Source organism: Cydia strobilella, chromosome 15 (genome assembly GCF_947568885.1).
Source record: "Cydia strobilella chromosome 15, ilCydStro3.1, whole genome shotgun sequence".
NCBI lineage: Eukaryota > Metazoa > Arthropoda > Insecta > Lepidoptera > Tortricidae > Cydia > Cydia strobilella.
Window position 1 is genome coordinate 11,659,392 of NC_086055.1, and position 16,042 is coordinate 11,675,433.

Below are 16,042 nucleotides of genomic sequence, written 5' to 3' on the forward strand. Positions count from 1 at the left end.
GGATCTTATCCGGGTATACCATAGTGTTACTTAAAATAGTTGTAATGTTTAACTAACTTTAAGACCCTATTTTGCATATCAACAACCAATCAACCAACCTTAAAACAACTAAGCCCAACCAACCAGCCTAAAAAAAGCCAAAAAGTGATTGCACTCTTTTGGCTTTTTTTGAGCATTGGCTCAAAGGGGTCAAGGTGAACCAGCCTAAAATGTACCTATAGTTTTTGTTAATAATTTTTTGTATGTGAGTAGTTTTGCATATCGTAGTTTTGACTAGTGAATATATTTTTCCTCAGTCTCCCGTTGACCACGACCGCTGTAAAGGGTTCGAAACGTCGCGATGTATTTTAAATTCGTTATACGCAATATAATCCGATTACATAGTTTTATAAGTTATAAAGTTCAAAGGCTACATACACATATGTTTTCTTTCTGCTGCCTGAACAACCGCCAGACACATTCATCACACGTAGAACGCTGTCTCTTTCAGTCTGCCGCTCTCGTGATCGCGTAATTTACATTCGTTTGTTTAACATTCGCTTACCGATCGCATCGCATGAGGACCAGAACAATCCTGATCTCTGATTATGGAGAGTTAATTGTAACGAATCTTTGAGTCAAGTTATCATAGATCAGCTTACAGTCGAATGTATATGTTTTGTAAGTAGATAAACATAATTAAGACTTGGTTAAGTGGGTATCGAAAGGATACTGATAGCCATCTGAAATAAAGCCTGACAATTAAGTATATGTGGATTTCTTGAAAAAACTAATTGTTCAAAGGTCAAAATTAACATAAAATGATTTTTTTTTGTAGATTAACATGGTTTTTTTGAAAACAAAGTTGTTGTAGCTGGCAATGCTGCCATTGTTAAGGAAACTGAATGGTAACTGTTATTTAAAATTTATGTTTAGTACAATGTAGCTTTTTATTATGACTTTTATGAGACTACTGTAACTGTTATGCTTTTTCTTTACTAACAAGTTCTTACAAACATAAGTTTTGTATTTTATTTACTAATAAATCACATGTTATTGTTTCAGGTACGTTACAATTACAGTCAACGACATTTGGATACCTACGTGATAGGTACGTCGGTAAACATTTGCATGTAATGAAATAAAACTATGAAAACGGATTATATCGCGTATATTGAATTTATAATACATCCCGACGTTTCGAACTCTTTACAGCGCGATATAATATACGCGATATAATCCGTTTTCATAGTTTTATTTCATGAGTAACTATCGCGGTAACCGAAGACAATATTATTTGCATGTAATGTTTTTCATTGAAACTTTAAAGCATACCTAAGGTTCAGTGATAAGAAAGGTTTCCATGCTTTTGGAAAATATGTAAGATGGTTAAATCATAAATCATGTTTATAACACAATATAGTTTTATGAATAATTACATATATTATAAACAAACCGATCAACAGATACTTATTTAATTCATTGGAAGGTTTTATTATGTAAATAAAATGCGTTTTTCGATGATTCGTTTTAACAATTAGCTCCATGCATGAATGAACACCGGAAATGATAAAAATACTTTTGTAAACCTTAACATTGTTTTATTAAAAAATATTTAAAATGTTGAAAATTTTTGAGCGGTTGAAACGCTCATAATTTTTGGCGCGAATTCGACAGAGCGTGATGACGTCACACGTTGGGCGGCCCAACTGACATTTGCTACTAATGACACTAATCTGTCGAACGCGTGACGTCACGTGGCGTTTCGAGCGTTTCGCTCGCTAGCTTTTCGCGGGCAAATTTTTGTACTTTTTATTTATAATTTTAAGTAATTAAATGGTAATTTAAAAACGGAAATGCATTTGTAACATGATATAACGGTAACAAACATCCGAATAAAACATATTTCGTTCAAATATAAACTTCATGCATGAGGCTAATTAGCAAAAGTTACATTTTTCTGAATTAAATTTATTTATATTTGTACTGCATAAATGTAGATGGTATAACATAGATCCATGTCGATTTATTTTAATTCAGCCTAAAAATAAAATACATTGAAATCAAGTCATAAATATCATGTGCGGAAGTGCATTGAGTGGGATAAGGCGATCGATTCAGCCAACGTCGAGAACTAGCAAGAAATCCAATAAGCCTACGCCAAGTTTCGCTTAATCAAACTGGAACTACGATCAAAGCATTCCACGAGATTACTCGGCAAATCCGCCTTCACTTCAAGTCACTTTGAATATTCGCTCATATAAATACTACTTGTTCCTTGTGCTTCCGAAATGCTGGGGCTTTTAACCTCTTGTCTGTATATGATAAGGATCCTGACCGAATTTTTAGTATTTTTGCATTTTTTCGAGAACTATATTTTCGGCTCTATACAACACAACCTAGGTTTGTACCCACGATTATTGATCTCCATACGTGCACACACATGAAAGGTATTGGTAAGCTTTTAGAATCCGTTTGATAGGTCATCGCGAAACAGTCGTCATAGGTGATTCAGAAATGGAACATATTATTGTCGTATGTATTTTTTTTATTATAATTTTTTTTGTCATGCAGATACGACTGCAAGCGTTACTACAAAAATTTAAATTAAAGGATAAATGGAAAATTCACCGCCTCAGGCAAGAACCAAACTTGCGACATTTTTTAGGAATAAGTCTATTGTATACCCCAAACCGGTTGATTGTGACATACTTATATATTATAAGATACTATTGTAACATCTGTATACTGACATGCACAATCTGACAATAAATGATTACTTACTTACTTAACACCGGTCCAATCCCTCTTATTTAGTCAACAGAGCTACCGAAGGTTACCAGAAGCGTGCAAACTATTCTATTCCTTCCTTTTTGTTTATACGCCTTGGGCCTTATTTTAATTACATTTATAACCGCAATTCAAAATTGACAAATTTTGCATTTTTTCTATTATATAAATATAATTGCTTATACGATAACCTGTCCGAGCTCTGATCTGAACTTACGGTCATTTGTTATTTTCCGATTTCTTATACCTAGAACGTATCAAATACTATAATGAACTTTAAGTTTGAAACAATCGTTACTATTTATTACGGTTAAATGTTTAAGTATTGAAGCATATCAACACAGCGTCGCTTCCGCTTCCTTCCTTGATTTCTCTGATAATAGGTAGCCGTGTTTGGTATTTACATTATTAAGCTAAGCCTTTAGACGCTCGTAAACGTAAGGCCAAAATATGCCGTCATCATAGCATTTTCAAAAGCATGAAAACAGTAAAGTTCATATGATAAATTTTCTAATACATAATGTTTTCCACACTTCCGTATCTCTCAGTTACTGAAATTGTAGTGGTGTAAATTCATGAATTTTGTAGCTTTCATTTATTTGTTTTGGACAAAGTGTTTCTATTACAATTTCCAAAGAATCTCAGCGTTGAATCCAGCATCAGCATTGTTTCGCTTGAAGGCTCTCACTCAAAACTAGTTCAATTTAGACAGGAATTCCACTAGCATTCCAATCGGAACTTAGTCCAATTTCAGTGTCGAAGTACAGCGCAGACTTACTAATGTGTGGAGCCGTCGACTTCCCCGCTGAAATGAAAGAACTGACGTGCTAGCCGAAGTGAAAAATAACTTAGAAACTTCCCTTGTGGGATTTAAAATTGTTTAGAGTTTGCGCTTTAATGTGTTAGCGATGAGTTCCGACTAGCGAGGTAAGTTTTAAATAACGGTGCATGAAAAGAACTTGTGGTTATAGTGTTGGGAATAAACATTAATGTCGATTAATTATATATGTAGATCAATGAGGGTCCAACTGTATTAAGCCTTTATATGTGTGTATAGGTCAAAAAGCGTGTGTTATAACCTCAGTTGTGCTGTATAGAGCAGAAAAAATCGTTCTCGAAAAAAGAAATTACGAAAAGATGACTAGAAATTCGGTCAGGATCCTTATCATACACAGACAAGAGGTTACAATAGTTATTTACGATACAAGTGCGGAAAAGAGGAAATTCGAAACGAGCGGCGATAAATTAAAACACGACCGCAGGGAGTGTTTTAAATCGACACGAGTTGCGAATTATCTATTCGCACGTGTATCGTACAACGTTTTACAGTACATATGGCCCTTTAAACTATCGACATATGTACGAAAAGTGCTTTTTGACGCACTAGTGCGAGAAAGTAGCACCATATGTACTGTAAACGTAGATATCTGTCTAATAATTGAACTAAGTGAACTAAAAAACTTAGGATCTTGTGTAAGGCTTCCATTTTTCAATTATGCTTTTTTTTCTCTCTTTTTGTACGCGTGTGTGTGCGCGTAGGTGCTAGCATTAGTTTAAAATTGAATACTTTGTAACTGCCTGTGAGTTCCTGTAATTGGCTGTAGTTTGAAGCTGTTGGTTCTCCCTAACATATTTAAATAAATAAATATTGATGGTAAGCTAACATGCGTGAGTGAAATAGACATTATGCGTCACTGTGTTACATTGTAATTGTGTATTTTGCATCTAGCCACCTATCTGCCAAGAAGCAAGATTTATATTTTATTATCTGTAATATATGTAGTATATATTATAGGTGGTCAAACAAAATTGTCAATAAATAAGAACAAAAAAATATATACTCATCCTTTTCTTTTGGGTGCTAGTACTAGTGTAAGACAAAGATAGTATGATTATCTCTGTCTATGTTTGAAATGAGACAGTCCTTTGACAAACTATACGTCTTCTTATGAAGTTCAAAGTTCAAAGTGTGTGTGTGTGTGAAAAAGGATAAGTATCGATAAACACCAGTTTAATCAAACCAGTGACTATTTCCTAACACAAAAACGAATTGCTCGGATTTTGTAAATCGATAATTTTGCGCCAAGGCGTCGTAGTGTCAGCAGCAAATGAGAAATTCCTGTACGTGCTAGGGCTGCGTGACTCCGCGCCGACATCGAAACGCCAACCCGCCGGTCACGCCGATAACGACTGAATCGACTCCACTCGATTACTCGCGATGAATTGAGTTCTAGTCGAGATTAGTTTGACGCGACGATTGATTATCGTGGATATAGCATGACTATTGGAAAAGAAGATATATATTCTGGAAATTATGATAAAGAAGTATGTAATTAAATAGAAGAATTGCTTCAACGTCCTAGTTTAACAGTATCACCGGGTTGAATTTTTAATAAAAACGGGACTCAATCGTGTACCTTAATTATTTTAATTCGCTTGAAGATTACCTCCCACATTTTGAAGGCGACACTGTCTCAGTTAATAATATAAAGTTAATAATAATGTGTAAAAATCATGAAAGCTTAAGAATGAGTTGTGCGCCAAACCTCCTGTCTATCTTATGACGTACGCAACATTTTATTGTAAGTATTACTTATATATGGGAAATTTCATAGCTGATTAGTTGATTACGTTGATGTTCATCTATTGTGGTTGGTGCAACTGGCCCTAAATCAGTGTATCACTGTCGTCTTTATTTACAAAAACAAGTTCGAATCTTTGCTGTTTATAGTTATACAGTTTTACGATAATCACCGAACTGACTTTCAATTCGTCTTATTCATTTATTATTTCATTTTTTTTCGATGACAGTTCTATTATGAAGTTTAGTATCTAGTTAAATGACAAACCCGCAAGATATAAATTATCGAGGTGTCAAAAATCATAATAACAGAATGATAAAAATCTAAAATTTTCCCTTCCCTAGTAACCTGAGATTCCGCACTCGAGCATTAATTCGAGGATCAGGTAATGGGGACTATATTAAGGACGGGTTTTTCACAAGCCCGGGACGTTAATTTAGAGCTCGCCCCTCTAGTGCGGTGTTTGGCACACTTACCTTATTCCTTATTACTTCTAAGGCAATCCACGGTAAGTATTTTTTGGGATATCAGCTTGAAGTTTAAAAGGAAAGTGTCCGCTGTTCCATACAAACGTAGTCTTTATTTTCCTTACTGGATATAATCATTTTTTTTTTACAATTTGATGTGTAATAATAATATTCACCACAGCCCTTCGTATTTAGATTTATTAATTACTATGGAGCTTCCAAACAACAGAATGAATATTTTTTTGCTACTAAATCATTAATTAATTTAAAAAAACGAAAAAGTAACGTAAGTCTAATCTAAGTCCCTTGCATGTAATGTAGTACTTACATCAGATTGTGTAAAAACATTTTCCATAAAATAGGAAAATGGGGACCACATTTGTATGAAGAAGCTGACTTCCACTTTCCTCTTAATGAGTCTAGCTTAGTATCTTTGCAAACTTTGAGTTATGAGTCCCCGGTAAGCTCGGTTGTCCATACAAACGTAGTTATGCTCTCATTTTAAAACGAGTAGCTAGTTTGCTCTGACACTTTGTACTTACAATAGGATAAGGTATATCTAGGTCTGTAATTAGTTTATGTAGCTTCAGATACCACAGTAAAAAAATACAGCGAATTTAAGTTTTTCATACAAAATTTGTTTTTGTTCTATATCGTTTGTTTTATAAACTTGAGCTATATAAACTAATTATAGACCTAGATATACCTCATCTCATTGTACGAGTTTCAAAGTTTTGTTACAATCCAACACGTAGTTTTAAAATAAGAACGAAACTCCGTTTGTATGGGAAGGTGAAATTCGGCCGAGCTTGCCGGGGACTTAAAATTTCAACACATAATTGAAAGCTGCCTCAGTCAGGTTAGAATATACAAGTTTTGTTTGCTTGCGAAGTCGGGGGTCGAAGTGAAACGTAATAGAAACTTAAGTTATTTCTGATTCTAATTTCTTTTTATTTGATTTTAATTGTATGATAATAAAATAATCTTATCCTTGCGCCATGTACATTTCTATTAGCACAAAAACGTAACATTTTAGTAGCTCAAATGGAGTGCATTCATAATATAGATATTTATAAATGAGCCACATAAATTTTATTATGCGTCATAAAACGTGTAAATATTACTTAAAAGCTTAAATAAAAAAAAACTTTCCTGGACATTACTTTTTTTTGAAACACACCTTTGATTAAAAAAAAGTAATGGCCTAAGCTTCGGTGCATGTATTATAATCGGTGTTACCGTTACCTGTCGACAAGATATATTAGCAGTATAAACAGGATCACTTACTCAATAGATGGAACATGAAAAACAACTCGCGGCCCTTAGTTATGAGTCGCAGTTATTTGTATAACAATTTTTAGCAACGAAAAGTAGTACCTAGACATAGGCTGTGAATATCTTTCGCTATTAAAGAATAATATGATGAACGGTTCAATTGAATGGGTTTTTTTGTTACTGTGCACTTTTCATGTTTGTATGTTCCAAGTTTGTTAGACGATATTTTAAGTACAATTATTTTACCTACATGTTGTGACCGCTTGTCCCTGTTAACTACAACTGAGGTGCCGTCGGAAAGTTTCCAAAATTGCTAAATTTCCACTTCGAAAAAATTTTTAAACTCATTTTTGTAAAGGAATCGAAATTTGCATTTTTCGAAATGTATGTTTCCTTTGTTTCCTGTGTTTTTTTTCTGTAATTGCCTAGAACTTTTCCAACTTTTCGGAATCTCTCCACTACTTGCACATCTGTACTGTTAACGTTTAATGGCATGATTTATAAACGCGTTACTGGCCTGAATTAGCTTATGAATCGTTTGTCTTTATATGTCATTTTGACTTATGTATTTGTAAGAAAGGGATAAAACATAATTTAACTAAATCAGGCCCGTAAAGTTTTATGGGTAAGAATGTTGAGTCTCTGGGACGTGAAGACGTGATCTATGGCCGCATAATAACACCCATAGCGCTCCGTTAGCGTAAGCTATAATTTGCCTGAGAAGCGCCAGATCGGCTGCGGTCGATATGGTACACGTGGATGCGTTTCCATTGTTATATATTATGATTGCTATACGGGGTGCCTGTAACCGAGCTAATATGACTCCTCGATGCGTATTCTAAATGTAATAACAGGTTATGAATTAGATCTGGATTTGTTGTGGATATATTATGATCCGTTTCGGGTTGAAGAAATGTCACTTTTGACACTGATAGATCATATTCTTATTAATTATTTATTTCAGATAAATTTTATCCATAGAATTGTTAGTTTGGCTTATGACTACGTTAGTTACTTAACTACTACTACATTATAACATACACATTATATACATATTACTTATGATCTATCAGTGTCAAAATCCAGTCAGTGGATAACCATAACAAATACAGATCCAAATCGCCAGATACGCCTCTTGAGTGAGGAATTTTCTAGCTTAGTTTGTTTCAAACTAACAAATTTCTATAATGGTTACATATATAACAAACGCGCAATAGAAAATTCTACAAACAGAAACAGAGATTTAGATTGTAATAAAAGGTTATACATTCTTTTAAACCAGACCTCGACGTGTTGCCTCTGTCGCACTTGTAAATTCGTACGTAAGTGTGACCTCTGTCACACTCCCTAGGCAACACGTCAAACGTGGTTCGCGATAGGCCCTCAGAAATGGCACATTTGACAGCTGACAGATCTTATCCATAACAAATCCAGATCACAGTCACACTCATAACCTGTTAATAATAACAGGTTATGTAATAATAATATTACAATCAGAATAAGCTGCACAAAACCCATCTTTAAGAGTCCCCGGCAAGCTCGGCCGAATTGCACCTTCCCATACAAAACGTAGTTCCGCTATCATTTTAAAACTACCTGTTGGATTGTAATGAAACTTTCCACATACAATGATATGAGGTATATCTAGGTCTGTAATTAGTTTACGTAGCTCCAGTTTATAAAACTATGGTATCTGAAGCTACATAAACTAATTACAGAGTCTATACCTTATATCCTATTGTAAGTACAAAGGTTCAGAGCAATCTAGCTAGTCGTTTAAAAAAAAAAGCGGAACTACGTTTGTATGGCGAACCGAGCTTGTCGGGGACCCTTAAGTAATCAAACCATTCCATGATTACATTTGACGTATAGGAGACGTGACTCGCACATCCTCTACTTTTATTCCGCTAAAAACATTCGATCACAATGACTAAAGAAATCCAACAGATAGCTATCAATAGCCAAGTGACGGCTATTCATTGGAGCCGAAGTCCCATCTACTTGATCCACTTATCGTGACGTCACCTCGCTCGATATCTAATACCCCCCCAAGAGTAATGGATTCCGTCACGCCATCGGCTATTACGAGTCCGCTTTGTCGACTTCCAAATCGATACTTGATGTTATTAAAGCCGGTTTTAAATGTCATGTGAGCGAATAAAGTAAAAATCGAATACTTATATTTCGGGTGTGATTTATTAGCCTTATGAGAGTATATCATGCGGCTCTTTGCGGTAAGATTTAAATGAGTAATTAAGGTTAAAAGTAAGGACTAAGGCCTGAGTGGACGCTCGAGTTGGGCGTGCATGTTAAACAAATGCAAACGTATAGGAGCGGCGTTAGTGCACGCTGCTCAAATCACTAAAATCATTTGTGAGCCCGTCGGCACGCTGCACGCTCCGCCGAACGCCCCGCTTCGATCCACTCAGACCTTACATAGCTTGAAGTTTCAAAAGGTTTAAAAACAACTGGCGATCTTTTGAATTGTCTTTACGTATTTTGTGAAAATTTTAGCCAACTAATTGGGGAACAAATCGAATTATATCATTAAATATTTTTTTATTTGTGTTAGCCGCGTAAGCTGAAGACGCCGGTCCTCTCAGCTACCGGAGGGCTTGGCAACTTTTTGTATAGTATATGACATTTATTATAGTTTATACAGTTTAAGCCGTTCCATATGTGGGAAAATTTACAACCCTCCCGTTTTAAACAAACCAATAAAATAAAAAAATTGTGACAATACATCAACATCGCTAAAGCGCAAACCGGTTAGGCCTAGAAATTAGATCAGCATTCTACAACCCGTTTCTACTAGCACAACTTATATGCTCCGATAAATAAATGATATATTTTCATTTGTACAGTAAACATAGATAAGCCTTTTCTTGTTTAAGGTAGCTTCAACCCTTAAAAGGTAACACAAGAATCAAACGATCTTTTAAGGCAAGATTGGATGCTTTAATAGGTTCCCATGATTTCTAGTTCTTAGGTATGGGATGATCGGATTATTTGATTCAGTTAGTGCTTAGCTCACAAAAAATACTACGACATTCGAAGACCTATACTTGATCGACGAGAGAGTAACTAAGCTCGTAGTTACGTGTAATCATAGAGTAACTTATACTAGAGCGGTACTGTCATAGTAAATTTTAACCCCAGTAAATTCACTGCCATCTGTCGACACACTTTAAAACTAAAAATTAAGATTTATAAAAATACGATAGAATGTATTTAAATATAGACAAATGATTTTTTTTATTTGCATTAATTATTTTTATGATTTTGACCCATGTTCATTCACTGATATGCGTTAAATTTGTTAAATAACAAACGAAACCGTCAACGCCATCTATACGACTGTAGGCCAAAACTAGTAGCGCCCTCTGAACGAGAATCAAATTTTCTTGATTTTCGAGGCACGTTTTTTCCTTAGACTGTATCTATCTATTACGGAGTTATATCTATCTTTGGTGTAATTTAAGAATGTCATTTTATTCAAATAAATTCAAATAATTTATTTCAGAATAAAATAACTAATCTTAAATTAAAACTAAATATGTTAAATATGTTTATAATGAGAACGTAGCTACGATTGTATGAGAGCGACTTTTGGCGGCGGGTTCCTGTAACAAAATACTTCAATAATTGATGATTTCTGGCCTTTATATATTTACAACTAAATACCAAAAGATATCTCGTCATACAAAATATAAGGGTTATTCATGCTGAATATAAGTTCACTTCGGAAGTGCCCAGATAAATGCAATTGCTTGAGTTGTGCGTCTACTCCTGAAATAGAAAAAAATAGAGATATTTCCACCGTTCGCACACTTTTCCTGCTGTGTAGAGACTTTGGGGTATTGTATGGGGTTTATGTTACTATTTCATAATGAATTTTTATGCACTGTAATTTTTATTTGCTATTATAAGTAGTTAAAGTTTCTTTAATACGATATCTTTTTCAACGTCCTGTCCATGATGCGTTTTATTCAAGCTCAAAGTTGACTGGTAAAGAACCTTATGGAATTAAGCCTTTGTATTATTTCACATTCAAATTAAATAACGATATGTAGTTTGTGTAACAGTAATTAGTTTTCTAAAAAAACTAAATCTAATGTAATTGTATATTTATAGTTTGTCACTTCTCACGCGTTATGCCTCATTATTAGCATTACACATTTATACAATAAACTCTAGAATTTAACAGTTGCAATAAGCGCTCCTCAGGTAAGGTCGCTGTTTAGCCGGTTAATACTCGTACATAGTTTAAAACAACAGTATTGCTGTCTTTAAACTTTATTAAACATTTTAGCTCCCCAGTTTTAAACTTTTATTAACCCGATCTAAAGGGGCCCTCTGATTATTAGTCCGCCGGACGATATTAGCCTGTCAGTTAGAACAAAAATTTGACAGTTCCGAACAACTAACAGACCGATATCAGTGGGCCTCTAATAAATGGATTTGTATGGGTATTTGGGAATATTGGCTCCATGTCGGGCCATGCTCAGTGTAGGGTTCCGTAGTTAGCGTAGTTACTCGTCCGTTACTATAATTAATTTATTAATTGTGACAGTTCACTATTCTGCACTAAGAAACCTTAAATATGACTTGAATTTTATTATGAGCGTAAACACGACCACTCGTCTCATATCGAAATAAAATCGGTATCATAATTTTATAAATACATAAAATATCTTGCGTATAATATAAACCCATTATTTACCATTGTAATGCGAACTATTACTGCCCAGGCAAACAGATTTACCAAGATAATCCATAGTACAGCATATAATCAATTGAAACTGCACCCACACTGACTGCCATGATTTATACCTTTAGCATCCCGCCGCTGGGCAATCAATGGGCCGTCTACAGGATCACGATACAAAAACACAAATTTATCCACACTAGGAAACGTGCGATTCTAAATCTTTTATCGACAGTATAAGCCTTTTAAAGCATGCGTCATAAGTTTTGTAGATTTTTCAGCCTTACTTGAAAAGAGCCAAAATGGTTTTAGTTTCAGCGGCGGTTATGACCTTTTATGTTTGCGCACTGGTCTACTCGTGTGGGAGACGCGTGGGCAAACCCCAAACTCGATCAAACATTCTAAACCTTATTATTAGGCACATAAGCAACAAGTGAACTAGTTCGATATCGATTTTATGCAGATACAGTCGACAACTTGGGTGCTTGAACTTTTATGTAGATTCGTGTTTGCCATTTACGATCGTCTCGAGAGGACGTATTTACACATTCGTGGAGCTAGGACAATGTAAATAAATAAGGAAGAGGCAATGAAAGTTGTACATACTTGAGAGTACGATTGCTATAAAAAATAGAAGACGAACTAGTATGTACCTATACACATGCGAATTAGGGTAATGTTAATTCCGCCTTCCTTTATTGCTGGATTAATTTGATATGCTTAGGCTAGCTTACGCTTCGAAGATTTTGTCTCTTTGACATTTGTGTTTTAGAAAGAGATACGAAAACCTATTTTTGGTAAAGATTGGCCAACTATACTTTTAGTAAAGTTTGTTCATATAGGTACAGCATCCATATCTTATACATAGAGTACATAAATATCCGTACTAACGATTATTTTTCCATAAAAAGTACCTATTCAGTAGCATTGACTCTGGGTTACTGTAAAGGTACAATAAAGATAATATAAATAGACGCATATCTCGCGTAGGAGTATATCGTGTACATTTATCGACTATCTAACCGGCGTCCCGTGTAAATGAATAAAGCAAAGCTCGCAAACACACATACGGTACGACTACGGTACGCAAACACACATACATACGGTAGGACAAAATGGCAGAAATCCATTTAGGTGCTAAACAAATCTGTTCCGATATTCGTACCCTGAGAAACAAAGCCGTACAAAACGGTACCGAAATCGCATTGCGTATTTAGCAACCGGTCGGTAACGATTACCGGAGACGTTCCGATTTTTTACCGAAAACAGGAGTTTGAACCAGTATATAAAACGTAGTCTTAAATTACAAGAGATAACAGATGGCAGATTATAATGCCTAATCAGTACGCTTATTTTAACGTAATTTAAGTTACTTCAAAGGGCATTTTGACATAATTTATTATGCTATCTAGACGTGCTAACACCTCGAATGGTATGGTCTAATCCCAATAAGGCCTAATTTCCCCTCTGGGTTGAATGGTCAGTTGGCAGTCGCTTTTGTAAAAAGTAGTCCCTGCACCAAATCTTGAGACGGCAAAAGACCGGGACAACACAAGGAAGATGATGAGACATGCAAACAGTTTAAAAAATGCAGAGTTCAAACCTTCTACGTCCTTGAAACTGCAAAAAATATCTGCATCAAGGACAAAACGACTCTGATCACTCTAGACTAAGACTTTTTTTATTTTGTATGGATATTCTTTACAAAGTGGCTCGTAGACTGGTTAGCATTTTTTTGATTCGTCAATGCTCGACAAGTATCACGATTACACGATCAGTTCGATTCCTATCCGGAATACGTTCCTTTCACGCGCAATGGGTTAAATAAATTGGGACCGGGTAATGCGGGCCAAATCTCCTCCCCGGGAATACCTATCCCGTATGATTTATTTTTTATGCGCCCTCAACCGAGAGTTGGGAAGTCGAATATGCGAAAACTCCAAGTATTTATTGTTGATCGACGTGGAAATTCATCTTGTTTTGTCTGACTCTTTCCCGATAGGAAGGATAAAGACGACGTTAAAGATAGGGTATCACGGTTAATGGCTCTGATCTCTTATTATTCCGGAGTTTTAAACTGGGTGATAATACGAAGGTGCGTATGGCAAAGGTAATTCCGCATACTTTATTAGGGTTTCACACGAAACTAATATTGCGCAAAGTTATAATAACTTTTACAGCGTAGGTTTATGGTTAATAACAAGTCAAATATCCTCAGTCACCCGTTGACCACGAACGCTGTAAAGAGTTCGAAACGTCGGGATGTATTATAAATTCAATATACGCGATATAATCCGTTTTCATAGTTTTATTTCATGAGTAACTATCGCGGTAACCGAAGACAATATTAAGTCAAATATGTTTTACAAGGCTGGATTTAATTTTAAGTATGGTCTTTAATTACCTACCTTATTTGAGTTATTTGATTTGAAATGACGCAATAAAACTAATTTTTAGAAACCGTTTAGTTGTGTACTTAAGTAGTATTTAATTTATTTTTATGAAGAAATAATTATATACAACATATTATTAAAAACTCGTAGGTTGTATTGAAGACAATATATTGGTAGTAATATATTGGTTGGTTGGTTCTCTTTATTTTGTAAAAAAACCGGCCAAGCGCGAGTCGGGCTCACACACGAAGGGTTCCGTACCATTAACTATAAAAACGGTCACCCATCCAAGTACTGACCCCGCCCGACGTTGCTTAACTTCGGTCAAAAATCATGTTTGTTGTATGGGAGCCCCACTTAAATCTCTATTTTATTCTGTTTTTAGTATTTGCTGTCATAGCGGCAACCGAAATACATCATCTGTGAAAATTTCAGCTGTCTAGCTATCACAGATCACGAGATACAGCCTGGTGCCAGACAGACAGACGGACAGACGGACGGACAGACGGACAGCGGAGTCTTAGTAATAGGGTCCCGTTTTTACCCTTTGGGTACGGAACCCTAAAAAAACACATAATAAATGTAACAATTAGGAAAAGCTAAGTGTAAAGCACGGAAGAAAGAATGAGCGCGCCGGTGTAAAGTATGAAGCTATGTACCTACTTAAATAATGTTTTTATTAATACAGCTTTTATTTAGGTTTTAATACAGTCAGTAACTTAAATATCTATACAATAAGAATAAAGTACAAAACATGTTTATTACACATGTCCCATTTACCGCGACATGGGTTATAAAATAAAAAGCAAAACTCGGGGACAATGTACGTCTCAAAACCGTGCCACTCTACTTAATGGAATGGATATCAATGATATCAGGAATTAAAAGAACATATAAGATAAGGGAATGATCGGTCGTATTTATAGAAAAACGTGTAGGTACCTACCTAAAAAAAGGTTTGCAAACACTTGCGCGCGAAAACTTAATTAAAATATACTTCTACGAAATATATCACAATGTTTTTATTACGTAAATATTTGGATTTGTCTGTTTTTTTTTAAATAGTTTACAAAAGTAGTAGACAAAACTAATATTTTAATCATAATATATAGGTAAAGTTTACCAAAAGATTCAGCTAAGATACGCGAGCAGCCGCAATACCTTTATACTCGTATTACGCACCCTGGCCGCCGGGGCCCGGCGGGTTGGTCAACGACACCTTCTCGTAACTCATGAGGCCTAGGTACTTGCTCCTTGCAATTTTTAGACAGTTTTTTTCTCGATTTTAGCAAGCTGTGATTGGTCAATTTCATTATAGTTGACTAAACCGTTTCGAAATGAATACTATAATTTTTAACAAGCAGAAACGTCTGCGATCGATGCTATTATGCTTAGAATAAATTTAAAAGTGGAAAAATTACTGCCTTGGGTGAGACTTGAACTCACGGCCTCTGGATCGATACTCCAGCGCTCTGCCAACTGAGCCACCCAGACCTCAAGAGGCCGTGAGTTCAAGTCTCACCCAAGGCAGTAATTTTTCCACTTTTAAATTTATTCTAAGCATGAATACTATAGTTGAGTTGGGTGCCCATACATGAAAAGTACTGCATTACACTTTGGTATACGAAATCTTAATTCAACCATTACAGTCGATGAGTAAAAAAATAAATATTTCACTTAAATAGCGTTTTAAGTCACCCCTTTAAAGCGCCAAAATGGCCGAGGTTATTAGGATAGGATCGTCCTAATGATTATGTTAAAAAAGTGCAAAAAGAGGGTCAAAGGTCATGTATAACCTACATTGCGAAAGGGTTATGAGGACATGAAATGTAATTATTTATAAGTATA

At 35.3% G+C, this 16,042-nt stretch overlaps 2 protein-coding genes across 5 annotated transcripts in view; one reads left to right on the forward strand and one right to left on the reverse strand.

The window, feature by feature from the left end:
* LOC134747570 (amyloid-beta-like protein) overlaps window positions 1-16,042 on the forward strand; it is a 173,738-nt gene that overhangs the window by 57,506 nt on the left and 100,190 nt on the right. The gene's annotated exons all lie outside the window — the stretch shown is intronic.
* Window positions 1-16,042, reverse strand: part of LOC134747587 (uncharacterized) — a 179,199-nt gene that overhangs the window by 34,728 nt on the left and 128,429 nt on the right. The gene's annotated exons all lie outside the window — the stretch shown is intronic.